Source organism: Periplaneta americana, chromosome 12 (assembly GCF_040183065.1).
Source record: "Periplaneta americana isolate PAMFEO1 chromosome 12, P.americana_PAMFEO1_priV1, whole genome shotgun sequence".
In the NCBI taxonomy this organism is placed as follows: domain Eukaryota; kingdom Metazoa; phylum Arthropoda; class Insecta; order Blattodea; family Blattidae; genus Periplaneta; species Periplaneta americana.
The window spans coordinates 5,101,305-5,117,859 of NC_091128.1; the positions used below are offsets into that span (position 1 = coordinate 5,101,305).

Sequence of the window (16,555 nt, forward strand, 5' to 3'; positions counted from 1 at the left end):
TCCAACCATAATGCGAATGTCAGGTAATCTAATGGCGAATTCTCGGCCTCATCTCGCCAAATAGCATTTTGCTATCACCAATCCCATTGACACTAAATAACCTAGTGATTGATACAGTGTCATTAAATGACCAAGTAAAAATAGCCGTCAAAAATAGGCTACATAAGAAGTTACAAAATCTTGTGGTGGCGAAGAATTGAAAGTGTCTGTGATGTCCAAGGAAGGGAAGTACTACAAATGGTTGACATATTGGTATATTCGTCACATGACATTACACAGGAAATATCACCACATATGGTTGTAAACAACCGTGGATATTTCAATTTAAAAGTGTATTTTAGTGTAATCTAGTGTTGTTTTGTATAATAAGAACTGTAGGCATAGTGTATAAGTCTTCCACAAGAAGTGATGTATTTATAGTGCATTTAAAACAATTAGTAACCAACATGACAGAAATGTTCGTATGTCACAACACATTTGCAATATTTTGTTTCTTAATGGCACTGTTAATTTTTTTTTATGCTCGACCATGCCGAAATGTAGTAATTATACACCTGGTAGCAGACCTTTAATGCATGTCATTAAAGTACACCTACTCAATAAAGGTCAGGTCTTTCAGCCAATGACTCAGGTTACAACTGTTCAGCCAATGACAGGTCAGCTTTCTACCGTTATAAAACCGCAAGTATCGATTATTCTCGGATATACAATCGAAAGAGAATTAGCGAAAAGTCACGGAGGCTGGAAATCCAATACTGTCGCAGAAGGTTATTTCCGTTACTATAATAATTAGCGTTAATTGTAAATAATATTCAAATAAATTCAATTTGTCATCTCGTTTTTCAATGTCTAATTTAATTTCAGTGTTATCTCTGTAGGTTCTTATGGCCTAGCAAGGTCAATGTGGACATCTGTTCCTCGGAAAAAAATCAATACTTTCGCGTCTGCGCACATCTCACAACATACGGGACATTGCTAAAAAATTAATAAAATCAAGTTAGAAATATGGTCGAGTTGTATGAAACTCGCCTATAATGGTAATTAAGAAGCTCGTATGAAAATTATGAAACTCGCTTGCACTGGTTTCATAAATATCCATACTCACTTCTTAATTACCTTCATTATAGGCTCGTTGCATAATGTACTATTAAAGTTCGTGATTTAGCAGTTACATGTACTACACAAGTGTCTTAATTGTTTGGAAATCAACAGAATGCATTTACGTCATTTGGCACAATAATATGAACATTTTCCATTTTGGTAATAAATCTAGTGGCAAGAAAATGTTCGTGTGTCACACTATACAATATTTAATATTTTTTGAATTATTAATTATTCCTTTTCATTAAGAATTTTTGTTTACATTTACGAATACTTATGTTAAAAGACAGTAATGTCTTTTTCATGAATTACTAAGTATTTAATTAAATATCCTTTGAAGATCATAGTTAGGTACTTAAAAAATGTTACGTGTGTCATTATGGAATGACACATGACACGTTTCCTTATTAACATGAAATAAATGGCAGGAATTTTTTTCAACGTGATTTTCTTTAATTTTCGACGTGTGGAACCATTTATACATTAATTAATTAAATTGATTACAATTACAGTATCTCCAAAACCATCAAAGCTAGATAAAAGAGATTTTGCACAATGTAACTGACATATAAAAGTAGCATGTGATAAAATTTCAGCTCAACAGATTGAAAACTATAAGATTTAGTAATTTCACCTATGCCTTCCTTTAATACTGAACATTTGTATGTGTGTGCGTGCATGTTTTTTCTCTATAAAAATCTACATGCTTTGACCGACAATTACGAAAGTATTATTGAGTTTTCCAAAAATGTAGGCCTAAGATTCGTAAATTGGAAAGCAATGTCAATTATCAACATTAGTTTCAAAAGTAATTACTAGGGAAATAGACATTTATTCCAATTATCAAATGATGTTTTTGTTTTCTAATGCCAGGCAGTTGACAATAAATACTTTTGACCTCTTGCACTCCAGTATTTTTCAAAGATATTATCATGGCCAGCCAATGAAACACAGGTTTCGAGGTGTTCCGAATCCATTTCTTGGTTTGAGTTGCACAATGGGCAGTTAGGGGACTGATATATTCCAATTCTATGCAGGTGTTTAGCCAAACAATCATGGCCTGTTGCCAATCTAAATGCAGCTACAGACGATTTGCGTGGTAAATCGGGAATTAACTGTGGATTATGATGCAGAGAGTTCCATTTTTTCCCTTGAGATTGTGTTATCAAATTTTGTTTGTTGAAGTCTAAGTATGTAGATTTAATAAATCTTTTCACAGAGTAATACGTAGATTTAGTAACAGGTCTGTAAGCAGTGCTGCCCTTCTTTGCTAAAGCATCCGCATTCTCGTTTCCCAGGATTCCACAATGGGATAGTATCCATTGGAATACAATTCTTTTATTGAGTGATATTAATTGAGAGAGCATTTTAGTTATTTCTGCTGTTTGAGATGAAAGTGTGTGTTAGAGACTATTGATAGAATAGCTGCTTTGGAGTCTGACAATATAACTGCATTCTTAAATTTATTGATGTGGCATAGAATATTATCAAATGTCGAATTAACCTATTTCCCTTGTATTACTATTTGAAAAACTTTTGACTCATACAGAAGTTTCTGATCTATATTTTCTATTAGTACGTTAATTACTACATTACTGACATCAAGTAGTATGATAAAAAACAGTGAACTTTAAACTGCCTACTTTCAATTGTTCCTGAGAAAATGGGAACACAAGCAAAGAAATTTAATTTTTTGAAAACCGAATACACAGACGAACACGTGGGAAGAACACAGTCGCAACATTAAAGTTCAAATCCTATTACAAATGCAGCCAACATAGCAGGTATAGAATGAAGTTTCAGCTACAGAATTAATAAAAACAAGAGGAAGATGATGTTTAAGTGAAAGAGTTTTGAAATTAATATTCTCGGAAAAAGTAAAGATTTGTGATTCTTATACTGACTATTACACTCTTACTACGTCATACTACTGTTGACCAATGAAACGGTACAAAAGGATGTCTTTCAACCAATCATGGCTGCTTATCGCACAATTTTATCGTGTCCCTAGCATTTGTTTAATTTTATCGCGTCCCTAGCATTTGTTTCTTTATTTGCCAACATTTCAAACTGCAAATTCTCTACGGTACTATGAAACATGCTTTGTGATAGCCATTTGTTTATAGCATCGACAGTCAACTGAAAATGGCGGCTCCGTTCAAACATTTTGGTAAAGCTAACTTTAGTGAAATAGATCAAATAATAGACAGAATGATACCAAACAACACAAAGAGAAACAGAAACAGTATTTGGAGCCAGTTTAATCAATTTTGTATTGAGCGGGGACATAAACTGTTAGGTGACACTCCAGTTGAACAGATCACTACAATTATGAAAGACTGGGCCATCAATATGCGAAAGGGAGACGGACAAGAGTATAAAGAATACTCTGTAAAAACCATATGGAATGTTACAGCAAAAATTCTGCAAGAAAATTACTATGAACGATATAAACGTAAGTTCAACCCATTTTCTGACATAGAATTTAAGCATGCCAGAGATGCCAGAAATACCAAAAGAAAAGAGCTTCAGAACCTACCAGAAAAAAGAAAGAAAAGTGCTGTAGCACTAAAAAGTGATGAATATAATTCTATTGTAGAAACTTGTGTCGAAAATACTCCACTGGGTTTGGAAATGAAATTTTTTCACCTTGCGTCACTGGAATTGGCTTGGCGTGGAGGAGAAGCGGTGAAGTGTCTTACACATCATTTCCAGGAAGAACTGAAAAACGATGGCACTCCATCAGGAAGAATCGCTTACAACTGTATATTTTCAAAAACTTGTCAAGGTGGTGACCACAAGTTAGCAGACACGAAGTGGCTTATTCCCAATAAGGAAAACACAGACAGATGTCCTGTAAGACTTTATAAATTATTAACAGAGAAACGTAAGTCCAGTGCAATATTAAAAACTGACCGTTTTTTCCTTACTCCCAACCCTACATATAACATTTCTGGGGTTTGGTATAAAAACTGTCCTACTGGGAAAATGAAATTCCAAAATGGACTAAGTTATCTGCACAAAAAGCTGGTCTGGACATCAAAAAACACAAAATTACAAACCACTCCAGTCGATGCACAGCAGTTTCAAATATGGCTCGCATTGGCATTCAAGAACAAGAATTAATACAGATCACTGGTCATAGCAATGCATCTTCCCTGAAACCCTACTTACAAATAAATGAAAAGCACCATTCGGAAATCCTGCATAAGTTGAGGAATACACCATGTACAGCTGTCAAAAGAAAAAGTGGCCGCTCTCCTGGAACAAAGTTCCCTTCTGGTATCTTCGCTATAATTCGGAGACAGGCGATGTTACATGTTGTTGGACCATGTTGCCTGATATCTACAGTTATAATTGAAGTATTCTCTCTGTGATTCGATAGCGTAATGGTAGCGTTCAGGCCTCTTATTCATGAGGTCCTGCGTTCGACTACAACCTCGTGCTTTTTATGTTCTTTTTTGTTATGTTTTTGAGAGAGACAAACTATACATAATGGCTCCTTTCTCTTTTACGATTATTTTAGTAATTAACATCAGGTTCATTAATATATTATGCCATGACTTTATCATTATGATATTGTGGCTGCAAATGGAAAGAAAAAAGATTTTATTCTCAATAAAAATATCTTTCGTGGCATAAACAAAACAAATTTACTGGCGTCGGCCTTAAAACATTCAAACAATTAAGCGTTCAGAAAAGAAAAGAAAAAGCCACAATTCAATATTTAGTCTATCTTCCTCTTATCTCGATCATCTTGCAGTCGAGTGGGCATGGAATCGACTAGTCTTTGCAAATAGCGACTGTTCTTAGACACGATATTCCAGGCATTCTGAACATACCCACATACATAAGTGTTCTGTCCATGGGCAGATCTTTCATTGCAAACCCAGCAATCTCCAATCTTTCCTATTTTCTGCCTTCCTCTTAGTCTCCGCATATGATCCACATATCCTAATGTCTTCTATTATTCTTTTCAACCAGAGACCCAACCAATTCCTTTTTCTCTTTCTAATCAGTTTCAGCATCATTCTTTCTTCACTCACTTTCTCAAACAAAATTTTATTTCTTATTCTGTCTGTCCACTTCACACGCACCGTTTTTCACCACATCCACATTTCAAATGCTTCAATTCGTTTCTCTTGATTTCGTCGTAATGTCCATGTTCCTTCCCCATACAGTGCCACACTCCACACAAAGCACTTCACTAGTCTCTTCCTTAGTTCTTTTTCCAGAGGTCCGCAGAATATCCTTCTTCTTCTATTAAAAGCTTACTTTCTTCATGTTTGCAGTTTTTCTTGGGAAGGATAGGCCTAAATGCGGTAACATTCCGTTGCTTTCCGCACACCACTATCTCTTTCGCATCTTATTAAATTCCAGGGGACCCAATCTTGGAGATGAGGAGAGTGGATTTGACTAATTGGGCCCTCCGGACTTCACCGAAAGTCACGGCAAGGGTTAAATATTAATTCTATCAGGATGTTTGACCCGATCAGAGACCGGGAAATCTCAATTAGCCTTTGCCCCCCGCATCCTGGACTAGCTTCTACGAATCATCAGAAAATCTTAGAATGTGATTGGGCCAATTTTTCCGAAAATGTTTCCACACTTTTGCCCTCGTAGCTCAGCGGACGAACGTCGGAATTTAGATGTCAACGTCTCAGGTTCAATTCCTCGTTACTCCTTTTCATTTTATTGTGGTTCAAGATAGTATAATGTAATAATACAAAAAGAAAAACTAATACCAGTATTATGCAACTGGATTTTTCCAAACCTAATATTAAATTTATGTTATTTATATCGCTAAAGAACGATTACAATATAAATAACTAGAATATTATTTATACAGTATCACTAAAGAACGATAACAGAATATAAATGATAAATATCGGTTTGTTTAATTAATATAACGAGGGTTCAGAATGACAAGGTTCTATCTAGTGTTTAGTAAATTTTACAGGAAAGCATTTTAAAAGTTTGGTTGTTAATAAAATCAATGCAGATAAGAACCTTTTCAAACTAACTTTATCACGAACAATAATTGAGATATCAACATATAATTTATATGGTAGATAGCTGCGAAGTAGCAGAATTCTATGCAACAAAAATCTCAGTTTTGCTAAAAATGTCAGATAGAACCTTGTCATTCTGAGCCCGCGAATAAGATATTATATAATACTTATTTAATTATCTAAATAAAATAACCTATTTGACAAAGAAGGATGGTTATTTGTGTTATAATAATTACTTACATAAATTACAGATTATTTATATTGCGAAAGAACAATAACAATATAAATAACTTGAATATTATTTTATAATGCTAATGAAGGAAAACAGAATATAAATGATAACTTGAATATTATCTATATCGCTAAAGAACGATAACAATATAAAAAACGTGAATATTATTCATATCGGAATTTCACAGATTTATTTCAGATGTATTTAAGAAATTGTAGAAGAATAGTAATTAGTAACAGTGTCCTATTTATTCTTCTTGGAGCCAAATTTGTAACTTTTAAAAGTGTGGTTACTATGTTGAAGTGTATGTGTTGTAACGGATGCTTGATTTGTTATGTATGTGAGTTAGTTATGTGATGCTTGATGTCGTCGCAATGTCGTAATTATAGTTTGATTGTGTTTGTATGACTATTGTGTATTAATTTATGATGTATGGTACGGAAGGCTGCGTATTTGTGTTATAGAAGTGTTACGTATGTGTGTTGTTAATGTTTTTGTATGTTTCAAATTGATACCTGATATTTATTTTGCAATCGCAATGCCTAATTTACGGTTTGTTTATGTTTTGTTTACATCGCGTAAGCTAATTTAATTTTCTTTTCTATTTCTCTTTATGCTTATCTTTTTTGTGTATGAAACTATAGCCCTAACATACATATGTAAAATAGGGCTAACCACCATTGGAGATACAATAATAAAAATTGTTATTCATATCGTTATAAAACGATAACAGAATACAAATGATGACTTGAATTTTATTCATATCTCTAAAGAACGATAACAAAATATAAATAACGTGATATCCATAAAGAACGATAACTGAATATAAATGATAATTTGAATATCATTTACATCGCTAAAGAACGATTAAAAAATAAAATGAAAACTTGAAGAAGGCCCGAACCCACAACCTTTGAATCATTAAACAAGCACTCTACTGCTGGCCTACGAGGCGCAGACATGGAACACTTTCATAGTTCGGGAACTGCTTGTACAAGCACATGCATCGTGTAACATCGCCGCGACCCGAAGTGGACTTTGAAAATATTCGCTGTTCACGAGTGCGGTCACTTTTTTTTTTTTTGACAGCTGTACATCAACCAGTTCCACTTTTACGCACACGTCCACTGTAACATCAACTGAACCACCAACCACTAAAACATTCAAATTTGAAAATTGTACTTTCAATAATTGTTCCTTTTAAAATTATTCATGTTTATTTTTTATTTCATCATCCTTTATTAAAACTTTTCTTATTCCATCATTCCTAATTGTAACTTTTCAAACACTTGTTTATTATATTTAGGTTATGTTATAGCTTCTGCTGTGTGACATTATGGATAGTCACCTATCAAAGATTGTTTAATACTAAGATTTATTGAAAATCATTTGTCAAGTGACGTTGATTATTGGGATCCGGATAATTGAAGTGGAATTAACTGTTTTAATAAAAGTGAAATTGAATCAACAAAGCATTCTTGACTAGTAATCTCCATAGAGTTCAATGAAGATTCTATAGTTGGCACAAGAGGACTAATAATATAACAGAGGGATTCAGTCCTATCCTTTTCCTTGTTAACCGCTGCTAACTCATTCAACCAGCACTACGAACGCTACCATTGTTTCTTACCAACATTGCATCACTGAATTCAAACTCCAGGAAATGGAAAATGAGCATGCGTGCTTTTGGTTTAAGTTGTCAGTCCTGAATAAGGAAGGTGAAGGAAAACACAAGAGGGAAGAAGGAAGACATTTTGAATTTGTTTGGTGTGTTGTGAAGTTACTCAAAATGCCATCACATGTTAAATGCAAATATTTCGAGTGCAAGAATTGGAAGGACAGCCACCCGAAGAATTTGCCAATGTTTCTTCAAAATATCAGGAGATAGTGAAAGGTGAGTTTTCATTTACAATGTATTAATATTATCATTTAAACTAAATTGATGTATTGTAGATTTTTCTAGCCACGTGCATCATAATGCATGAATTGCCGGATACTAATATTAAAGTTATACATATCCTTACACTCCCCACTTTATTATTTAAATGTATTATATATATTTAATTTATGTAATATGTATTGGTCTAATTAACAGTAGGTACCCGATAACACGTGGGAGATATTTTTCAAGAGAAGGATCTATCGGTTTATTGTTTTTATTGAAACTCCGGTACTTTGCCACACACGACACTGAAGTTTGATTTACTTGGTTTGCTACAATTTTAGAGGTTATTTACTGAAGTAATTTTTTTTTCTGTCGTCTGTGGTGCGGCAAAGTACGAATGACACATCACATACACCATGATCACATGCATGTCATTTCGTATCACTTTATAAAATCACTCAGATAAGTAGAAAATCGAAGAGAACAGATGCAGTAAGCCACGGTAGTACACCGTTTTACTACAAATTTTCGTCATATGAAAAGGCTAACAATATTAATTTTTTATTAGGCCTACATTTAAATTTCTTTGATTCACATCGTATTTTTACAAATGAATAGCTAAGCGGGAAAACATTGAAAATGACATTATTTCTGTTCCTCTAAATTATAATTTGGAGCTTGCAAGTTTTTCCGCTTTGCTATTAAAATGTTATCGTAGATGATGAGTGTTTTTCTCCAAAAATACGTTACAAATGGAGTAATAATTAGTGTTTTACCTTTAAGGTCATTGGAGCAGGTTTTTTTCATTTTCTAGCTTATCTGAGTGATTTTACAAAATACCACGAAATGGTGTCGCTGTGCTCATCATTTATATTTATATTTTATTCTCGTTTTTGATTTCAGATGCAAGACATGGCTAGAAGCAATTGCCAGAGAAGACCTAATGGTGAAAGTGCCCAAGAAATTGTACAACAACTTTCAGGTGTGCGCGGACCATTTTGAAGATAAGTATTTCACAAGTACCCTCCGCACACATCTGAATAGAGAAGTCATACCTTGCAAAGTTCAGGCTATCTCCATCAAGTCAAAGTAACTTATTTAATCGTATACTTTTTACGTATCATTGGCTTACTTCTAAAACAAAGTTCAAATTTTCCAGAATGTTGAAATCTGTGTATAACTATTTTTAAAATGCGTCTGCTGATAACACCTCGTTAGTATGAAAATTCTTGTACAGTTTGTATGTAACAAATGCATAACAATTCTTAGCTGGGATATAAAAATAAAAAGTTCCTTTGTTCTTTTGTGCAATTTCCTGAAATGCAGTTACAAGATTTTTAAAGTTAGCCAATAATATGCAATTTCAGTGCTTCAGAACTATGCTCATAAATTCTGTCATAATTGGATATTCTGTAATTGTTATTTATAGGGAAAGATAAGCAGTCCCATATTGGGCTCAGCAGACCCCATAACTGCAACCTCTATTCGTGATGTTATAGGCCTGCTTACTCTTACTGTTAGTTTATAATTATATATTTTCTGTTGTTTTGTTTTATACAGATTCTGCATGGCCAAGTCACGTGGAGTGGGAAGAGGCTGCTCAAGAGCTGCGGAGACTATGGGGGGATTGACAGTAACGCCGAAGAGGAGAAATATTCGCAGCCTTCAAGTACAATTGCATCATCTGAGAGGAAGAGTTCTCAAGACTTCACAGAAAGAACCGAAGATACACACTGCCCTTGCATGTATGAAGAGTAAGGTTCCTGGACCATTATGTGAACTGGTAAGAAATTGCATCTCTTCAGATGCACGGTGTGTACACAGGAAATCGGTGGTCACCGGAAATGCAAACAAAGGCTCTTAACATTTATTTACAGAGCCCAAGTTCCTATAGGATGATTAGGAAGTTATTAAATTTCCCTTCAAAGCCTACATTGCTTAGAGTATTGCAAAAGTATATCACTGATGTTGGTTTTAGTGATAAACTATTTGACATACTAAGGAATGCCTGTAGTAAGATGACTGAGACTGACAAACTGTGTTGCCTTATGTGGGATGAAATGTCTTTAAAAGCAAACTTGTGCTACAATAGTAATGAAGACATCGTAAATGGCTTCGAGAGGTATTCTGGCAATTATTCATCAGATAGAATTGCCAACCAAGGTCTTGTGTTTATGGTTAATTTGCAGTAATTACAAACAAGTTTCGGGCTCTTTCTTAGCACATTCAAGCACCTCTGGCAATACATTAGTTGAACTCATTGGCAAAGCAATAGAGAAGCTGAGTAGTATTGGTTTAAAAGTAGTAGCTACTGTTTGTGATCAGGGCTCTAACAATCAAAAAGCGTATCATTTATTGGGGGTTACTACAGATGAGCCCTCCTTTACAGTAAATGACAGGAAAATTGTGGCATTTTTTTTTTTTACATTCCACACTTTACACTCCACACTTGATTAAAAGTACACGAAACATGTTCAAAAATTATTCTGCGAATTTACTTAAATGTGTTGAATGTATGACATACGAGTTTGATAATAACTTTGGAAACCTGATTTTCAAGCCTGATGTAGTACAGAGATTTACTAGCCTTATTCAGGATGAAGTTTGTTCTGATTTTCTTGCACCTACTTCTAATTCTGATTGTAAAAGATATTTGATTTCATTGTTTACATGAGTGCTGATTCATGCAAGATTATGGAAAATGAATGAAAAACTGCCAAGTGATGACAAAAAAAAGAAAGAAAAGAAAATGAAAAAAGTTCTGCATCAATAAACTGGAGTCTCATATAATATAATTTCATATTATATTTATGCTATTTTATCTATTGGTGCAGATGGTTTTTGTTTTCTTATTTTTTTTACATCAGAAGACATTCTTCATTCAGTTTTCTGAGTCTTGCATTGATTTAACATTATAGTGAGAAAAAAATAATCTTTGCAGTCATAGTTACAGTATGAAAGAAAATCAAAATTAACACTATTATGAATCAAGCTCATTAAATTGCTTTATTACATCATTCTGTGACAGCGGATTTTCTAAGCCATTATGAAACATCTTGGTCATCAATGTTACATTCTAATAAATACGTCGATGGCAACTGAGGATCTTCGGTTACTTTTTCATATTCCTTGAACATACATGTTATGCCCTCTTGTATTTTTCATTGTCTGCAAGAGCTGCATGACAATTAACACACTGTTTAGCATCACGTGCCTTCTTAGCAATATAACCAGCAACACATTACAATGCATTTGCATTCACGAGCTCATTATCATCATCAGAGAAATTAAAAGATTCCCTCACAAGTTATTAACCTCTTTCACAATTTCATTTGTTACTAGAAAATAACATTATTTTGAGCAGCAATGCCCGATTACTGTACTAAATATCATTGCAGGAAGAGTTATCTGCCTTGTTCTACCATCCTTATTTCTAATTATGCAAAAGTAAATTTCTAGTAATCTTGATTAATACTCCAAATTAAGAGCAAATGCATATCAGTGTACATTTTTAACAACTTCCTACAGTAATTTTGATCCATTTAAGTCATAAATCCAACCAGATGTGGATGGCACATGCATAGTTTTTCACTATTTATAAATCTGACAGTACTAAAAATTCACCATTTCATTCCAGATGGATACATGCATAGACTTTTCTTCCACAGCCACACATACTGTCTTCCTATTCTCGAAAACTGTACTTCCATTCAGTGAATCAAATGTCTTGTCCATGTTGCCTACAAATTCTGCTCTATGTGTTGCATCTCCTGCATGTACTGTCAGTCTTGGCTAGCAGGAAATGTCTGCAGCTACTGCATGCTGTGGTCCTTACTGTCATCAGTCTCAATACACTTGCATACACATGTTTATCATTAATTCTTGTTAACTGAAACTGGTTATCTTTATCAAATTTGAATACTATAGACCTGTATGTTTCCATTTTGCTATTTTAGTCGTAAACTATTACGTTATACTTTTTCGACATATTTCGTGTACATTTTAAGAGATGGTTTGCGTAAAAGAAATCCACAATTATCTGACCATTTGCTGAATAGAATGGTTGATCTGGCTTTACCCCAAGCAAGATGTAAGCTTTTTGATTATTAAGCCTATGCTCATATACAGTTGCTATTGTGTGATACTGATTGTGGCCAAGGTTGTGTGTCAAACACAGGAGCCATCTTCTCGACACATTAAACAAAGCCTTTGAAAGATACTATATTATCCTAGCTAACATTTCATATAATTTAAACACAAGGACGGTTACACTAGCAGGTAGAATATTTCAAAGGTAAACGACAAATCATACCATAAAGGAAGTAAATTCAATTGTAGATGCTAGATATAGGTTGGGATGAATTCTTTAATCAGTGCAGCTTATTAAAAGTGTTCAGTAACATATAAAATTTAATGTTAACTAATGCTGAGTTTTTTCAATAAACCCATCAACTCTCTTGCTCTCCAATGTTCCCATACACAGTCTAGACTTTAATGTAGAAAATTACGAACAAACTGGCATAATGTATGTGCCTTCAATGTTATCACAAGACTTAACACATTGTAACCGCTTATTTGAAACATCAATATTCATTTGCACAAGACAATAAGAGTACAGCATTGCAGACACCGATTTCTACTGAGGATGATTTCAAATTATTTTCTTCATAACACATTCTAGACATTTAAGAAAATGAAATAAACTGACATTAAATTTTTTTTCATGAAATAATCTCTGATTTCCAACAGACTTAAGTATACATATTATTTTTTTTGTAGATTTTCCTGTGATGTTAATTATATTATATTAATTATATTATTGTACTAATAGTGAACTTAGGATCATGAAATCTTTTCTGTATTGCAATAAAACAGTGGAAGTTAATTGTAACAAAATATCTTGTATGTTTATAAAAAACATATTGTTACCTAAATAAATTTAATGCATTCTAACCACAACAGATTTGGTTGGTCATGTCTAATTCATTTCATATTTCACAGCCCTTTTCCTACCGTCACTTCCTGGCATATCATGTTCTGAAAATGCTGTTGATGTTGACTCAAGATCTTTATTCCCACAAAAAAAAAAAAAAGAAAATAATAATAATTTTAGTAGGGATGGTTACATTTCAAACATTGATATAAATAGTAATGTAACGGAGAGAACTTGTAAATAATTTACATCAAGGTGCAGAGAATTTCTAAGTAATTATCGGCGAAAGTCTTGAAATTGAAATTGTAAATAGTAATACTAATACTACTACAGTGGGGAGGTGTAGAGAAGTCTTTTGAAATTCCCGCAATGTTTTGCTTGCTTGTGGCGCCCCTCTGGCAGTTGAGAGAAGCTTCTTGACAGATTACACTTAATCCGGCTTATGAACTCCTCTTATATGTATAGGCCTCTTGAGTTGGCATGACTGATAACCTAGATCTAGGCTGATAACAAGAAAACAGCTATCCAGATGGCAGTGAGCTAATCAACGAGTTAGAAAGAGAAAGACATAGAGTGGTCATTGCGCCGCCATGTTTGAAGAAAATTGAACGACCGTCGGTAATGAACTTATGCGCCCAAAACAAAGTGGGCGTGGTGATAACTGACATTAGAATCGTCAGCTGTCTTAATTTCGTTTGCATAAATCAATTAAACTGAAGTGGAAAAACCTAGTATTTCGTCAAATACGTGATAGGAACTTAATCTAAACTTATGTACGCTAAATTTAAAACACTTGAGCTATTCCTAGAAGGAATGCTTAAAATAATAACCTAAGCAAATTTGTCATGTAGTATGACAAGAAGTCCTAGCAAATATACTGAAGAAAATGTTAATATTCCTAGGTTCTTTTAAATGCGACCTGAAACATTGCCTATAAAATGAACGAGTATGATTCTGATGATTTTATTAAGTTGTTTTCCCAATCTCTACACGTTGCAAAACTATTTACTATACCATAAGATATAGAATGAAAGTAGGCCCTATCTGTAGTAAACAACCTTTACCTCCAAGCTTATAACATGGGTGAAACATGACAAAACACGCTTTCAGTTTTTTTGTTACAGTAAAGTATAATTATTATCGAAATGTGAACGTGAGGCCAACAGCCGGCTGGTCTGTCTGAGCCTTTCAAGGGCTGTGGCACCACAGATAATTATTAGTGTATAATTGAGCACCCACGTACAATAATGGGGTAAGTAGTTACGAAATATATTCATACTTACCCCATTATTGCACGTGGGTGCTCAATTATGTTCTTTCATGTCCTTCCAGTCAAAATACTAACAACAATACGACCTACCCCAGAGTTTTGCGTTATTTTGGATGCGAGTGTCGAAATACAATTTTAATATTTGATTGCTATTACTAGGTTTGAAACGGAATTGCAGCGGTTTTATCCGTATTTAGTTTAACTTTATTACTAGTGAATCATTTATTTGATTAATCGTTTGTCTTCGAAATAGGCCTAACTTCTTATAAGCTAGAGCTCATCGTCTTCTTGTATAAGCAGTAAGGGCAGAAGGAGCAGAGATAAAGGATGCCGGTGTCGAAATACAGTTTTAATATTGTATTGCTATTTGTTTTTCACTGGATCTGAAACGGAATTGTATTGGTTTTATCCGTATTTAGTTTAAGTACATTACCAGTGAACCATTTATAACAAAACTATGGACTTAACTTCATAAAATTTACATGAAATATGATATATCAGTTGTCTTTTTCCTTTTGACATTGCAGTTATATGCAGCACACACAACAGGCATGTTTTTTCTTCGTTTTTTTGTACTTCTTACCTCCGTTATACAACATTGTAAGCAGACGAATTTTTACAAAGGTGGGCGCTTAGCTCAGATCTGCCGTGTTTCGCGGTGGCACCGCAAAGAGCGCTGTACAGGACAACATGACCACTCTATAGTCTTCTCTTTCTAACTCGTTGGAGCTAATCATAACACACTATAACCATCTAGCGGAATACAATGGTACAGTAATACATTTGAAGACAGTTCAGTATTTTCGTAAGTCAATATTTTATTGTATTAGAGTACTTCGTTACTTCTAATCTTTATATAATTTCTTCTAATCGTGTAATAGTCAATTAAATCCCACTCGAGTTTTGATTTTCTCTAGATAAATCAAACCTCTAGTGAGATTACTGTTGATAAAAATCAAGTAACATTAATACAATACGTAACTGCATCATAAAAATGTAGCTATGTAGTTTTATCAATTACTTTAGAAAACTTGAAAGTACGTTTTAAACATAAAATATGAATATTTAAACTCCCTTGCGGCCGTTGACTATTTGTACATTTAAAGTCAGATCGAAGATACTTACAACACAAGTAGTATCAATTTTCTTGTCTACAGCTTCTACTCACTGACGCTATTCCATTTTTTCATTCTCTATGGAATTCGCATTCATCGCTCAACACGTCACAATACCGTCTTGAACAATGCAAATCAAGGCTTCTAAACTTATCATAGGTTGCATTATTATTGAGCTTGTTGGCGAGGGATCGACGGGGAAAGGAGGGCGCTTCTGACGTCACAAGATAGCTAAGCGCGCCAAAGCTCAAATGATTCAAAGCAGTATCTCGTGTTTTTTCTTGTTTATGTTGTTTTGAATGCATTATGCCAGGTCAAAGATGTGCTGTTGCTGTATGCAACAATTCTAACGATAAAAATAAAGAGTTTCTCTTTACCATTCCTAAAGATTTAGAAATTTGAAAAAAAAAAAAAAAAGTGGGTAATTGCGTGCAAAATACAGGATAAATTCAATCCTGATGCAAGCAGATTATGCTCTGATCATTTTAAAGATGACGATTTTTTTCCTGATTTTCGAGCAGCTTTAATGAAAATAAAGCCGAAACGACCGACAATGTTAAAGCTTACAGGTAAGTTTAAATAACTCACATAGGTCTATATAAGTAGCCTATGTTAATACCAGCTTTATATAATGGTTCATCTATGTTAACCTACTTATATAAAAAATACTAACTACTAATACTACTACTAATACTAACAGTTGCATACCAAAGGGGTGGAGGGTTAACGACTGATACCAGTGATGTTTTTTCACTATAATTCTCATTATATTGATTTTATATTAACGATTTATGACATTTTGTCATTATGCCATAATCAGTGGGTTAATCATAATAGCCTCCAGTGACAGTTCATTGTTGAGTTATAATAATTTTTGTAAATGAACGTGTTGTTGACATTTCATTACCGGTACGTGCGCCTTTTCCCAAACTTTAGAATGATGTATTAACATCAATCAATGTTAGATTTTTTATAAATATCCATTTAAAACAAAAACACCACCATCT

General features: G+C 33.8%; 2 protein-coding genes across 6 annotated transcripts in view; one reads left to right on the plus strand and one right to left on the minus strand.

The window, feature by feature from the left end:
- LOC138711282 (uncharacterized protein CG3556-like) overlaps positions 1 to 9,259 on the plus strand; it is a 95,101-nt gene extending 85,842 nt beyond the window's left edge. The window contains exon 8 of the mRNA XM_069842712.1: positions 9,134 to 9,259. The gene's annotated coding sequence lies outside the window, so the exon portion shown is untranslated. The remainder of the gene's footprint in view (positions 1 to 9,133) is intronic.
- The window catches only part of LOC138710132 (nucleolar protein 12-like), a 717,371-nt gene that overhangs the window by 161,637 nt on the left and 539,179 nt on the right, over positions 1 to 16,555 (minus strand). The window lies entirely within an intron of this gene.